The following is a 4,353-nucleotide window of genomic DNA, read 5'->3' on the forward strand; positions in this document are numbered from 1 at the left end:
TTATAGGGTCACCCCATAGGAGCCCATTATAGGATGACCCGATAGAGACCCATTATAGGGTCACCCCATAAGAGACCATTATAGGATCACCCTATAGGAGCCCATTATAGGGTCGCCCCATAGGAGCCCATTATAGGATCACCCCATAGGAGCCCATTATAGGGTCACCCCATAGGAGCCCATTATAGGGTCGCCCCATAGGAGCCCATTATAGGGTCACCCCATAGAGCCCCTTATAGGATCACCCCATAAGACCCCATTCCTTCCCCCACCCCATAAGACCCCATTCCTGCCCCCCATAGGACCCCATTACTGACCCCTCCCATAGAGCCCCTATAGGACCCCATTACTGCCCCCCATAATACCCCACTACTACCCCCCACATAGAGCCCCCATAGGACCCCATTCCTTCCCCCACCCCATACGACCCCATTCCTGCCCCATAGGACCCCATTCCTGCCCCCATAGAGCCCCATATGCCCCCATTCCTTCCCCTGCCCTATAGGATCCCCCCCATCTCCCCCTATAGGGCGCTGTGGGGTGGGGGATGGGCAGCGGCGCCGCCTGTCTGCCGGCTGGGACCCCCCGGGGGGTGGGGGAGGGGATCAATGGGGCAGAGGGGAAATGGGGGGAGGGGAGGCACATGGCCCCATAGAGGCCCTATAGTGGCCCTATAGTGGCCCTATGGAGTCCCTATACTGGCCCCAGAGTGTCCCCAATGGCCCCATAATGGCCTTATATGGCCCCATGGCCCCATAGAATCCCAATAGTGGCCCCATAGTGCCCCCATAGAGTCCCTATGGAGTCCCCATTGGCCCCATTATAGGATTTCCTATGGTGTCCCTATAATGGCCCCAGAGTGTTCCCAATGACCCCATGGCCCCATTATATGGCCTATATGGCCCTATGTGGCCCCATAGAATCCCATATGGCCCTATATGGCCCCATAGAATCCCAATAGTGGCCCCAAATGGCTTCATGGCCCTATAGTGTCCCCATAGAGTCCCATATGGCCCTATATGGCCCCATAGAATCCCAGTAGTGGCCCCAAATGGCTTCATGGCCTTATAGTGTCCCCATAGAGTCCCATATGGCCCCATAGTGTCTTCATAGAGTCCCATATGGCCCTATATGGCCCCATTTCCCTTTATAGTCCCCATAGCGTCCCCAAAGTCTCCCCATACCTCCATATGGCCCTATCTGGCCCCATATGGCCCCATAGCGTCCCTGTAGTGTCCCCATACCCTCATATATCCGAACAAACCATACAACCCCATTCACCCCATATAACCCCCATAGAACCCCATATAACCCCATATCACCCCATATAACCCCATACAAACCCATATCCCGCCATACAACCCCATATAACCACATACAACTCCATATCCCCCCATATAACCCCCACAGAACCCCATATCACCCCATATAACCCCATACAACCCCATATCCCACCATACAACCCCATATAACCCCATACAACCCCATATCCCCCCATATAACCCCCATACAACCCCATACAACCCCATTCACCCCATATAACCCCATATCACCCCATATCACCCTATATCACCCCATACAACCCCATACAACCCCATAGAACCCCCATAGAACCCCATATCACCCCATATCACCCCATATAACCCCATACAAACCCATATCCCGCCATACAACCCCATATAACCCCATACAAACCCATATCCCGCCATACAACCCCATATCCCCCATATCCCCCATATCCCCCCATATGCCCCATATCCACCCATATAACGCCATACAACCCCATATCCCCCCATATAACCCCATACAATCCCATACATCCCCATACAACCCCATATCCCCACATAGAACCCCATAAAACACCATAGATCCCATATAGCCCCATACATCATATAACCCCATACCCCCCATACCCCCCGTGCCCCCCATATCCCCCCATATCCACCATATCCCCCATACCCCCCATACCCCCCATACCCCCATACCCCCCATACCCCCCATACCCCCATACCCCCCATACCCCCCATACCCCCCATACCCCCATACCCCCCATACCCCCCATATCCCCCCATATCCCCCCATATCCCCCCCATACCCCCCATACCCCCATACCCCCCATACCCCCCATACCCCCCATACCCCCCATATCCCCCATATCCCCCATATCCCCCATACAACCCCATTCAACTATATATCCCCCATATAACCCCCATACAACCCCTTACAACCCCATATCCCGCCATACAACCCCATATCCTTCCATATCCCCCCATACAACCCCATACAACCCCATACAACCCTGTACAACCCCATATCCCCCCATAGAACCCCATACAACCCCATACAAACCCATACAACCCCATATCCCCCCATACAACCCCATATCCCCCCCATAGAATCTCATATCCCCCCATAGAACCCCATACAATCCCATAGAACCCCATAGAACCCCATATGACCCCATACGACCCCATAGTAACCCCATGCAACCCAATACACCCCATGTAACTCCATACAACCCCATACAACCCTATATTACCCCATACAATCCCTCACAACCCCATATTATCCCATATAACCCCATAGAACCCCATACAACTCCAAACAAGCCCATACAATCCCATTCATCCCATACAACCCCATAGTAACCCCTTAGTAGCCCCATATGACCCCATACAACCCCATAAAACCCCATACAACCCCATATTACCCCATAGTAACCCCACGCAACCCCATATTCCCCCATATTCCCCCTATAACCCCATAGAACCCCATACAACCCCATATAACCCCATACAGCCCCATATCCCCCCATAGAACCCTATTTACCCCCATAGAACCCCATACAACCCCATATCCCCTCATATCCCCCCATAGAACCCCATAGAACCCCATATCCCCTCATATCCCCTCCATAGAACCCCATATCCCCCCATAGAATCCCATATAACCCCATACAACCCCATATAACCCCATACAACCCCATACATCCCCATTCAACCCCATATCCCCCCATAGAACCCCATACAATCCCATACAACCTCATAGTAACCCCATATGACCCTATACACCCCATAGAACCCCATAGGACCCCATAGGGCCCCATAGACCTCTATATAACCTCATACAACCCCATACAACCCCATACAACCCCATACAATCCCATATAACCTCATATAACCCCATACAACCCCATACAACGCCATACAACCCCATACAACCCCATATAACCCCATACAACACCATACAACCCCATACAACCCCATATCCCCCCATAGAACCCCATATCCCCCCATATAACCCCATACAACCCCATATCCCGCCATACAACCCCATATCCTTCCATATCCCCCCATACAACCCCATATAACCCCATACGACCCCATATCCCCCCATAGAACCCCATACACCCCATACAACCCCATAGAACCCCATAGAACCCCATTCAACCCCATATCCCCCCATAGAACCCCATATAACCCCATAGAACCCCATATGCCCCCAACCAACCCCATACAACCCCATGTAACCCCATAACCCCCCCGACCAATCAGATCACTGTTGCCGTGGGCCGGCTGTCCCCGCTGTTCTGCGGCCCCTATCAGGGCTGGAAGGACTCGATCCGCCACAACCTGTCGGCCAATCAGTGCTTCTATAAGGTCAGCAATAGGGGATACAGGGAATAGGGGGTCCTATGGGGAATATAGGATCTTATAGGGACTGTGGGGTCCTATAGGAAATAGGGGGCCTTATAGGGACTATGGGGAATATGGAGACTATAGGGAATATGGGGCCTATGGGGAATATGGGGCCTTATAGGGACTATGGGGGCCTATGGGGACTATGGGGTCTAGAGGGACTATGGGGACTTATAGGGGCTATGGGGNGGGACTATGGGGTCTAGAGGGACTATGGGGACTTATAGGGGCTATGGGGAATATGGGGTCTATGGGGAATACGGGGCCTAATAGGGACTATGGGGTCTATGGGGACTATGGGTAATATAGGGACTATGGGGACTTATAGGGACTATGGGGCCTTATAGGCACTATGGGGCCTGTGGGGACTATGGGGACTTATAGGGCTATGGGGTCTATGGGGAATATGGGGACTATAGGGAATATGAGGACTTATAGGGACTATGGGGAACTATAGGGTCTATGGGGCCTATGGGGAATATGGGGCCTATGGGGACTATGGGGCCTAATAGGGACTATGGGATCTATAGGGACTATGGGGCCTTATAGGGAGTATGGGATCTATAGGGACTATGGGGCCTTATAGGGACTATGAGGCCTAATAGGGACTATGAGGCCTACGGGGAATATGGGGTCTATGGGGAATATAGGGCCT

The sequence above is a fragment of the Coturnix japonica genome, chromosome 2 (genome assembly GCF_001577835.2).
Source record: "Coturnix japonica isolate 7356 chromosome 2, Coturnix japonica 2.1, whole genome shotgun sequence".
In the NCBI taxonomy this organism is placed as follows: Eukaryota; Metazoa; Chordata; class Aves; order Galliformes; family Phasianidae; genus Coturnix; species Coturnix japonica.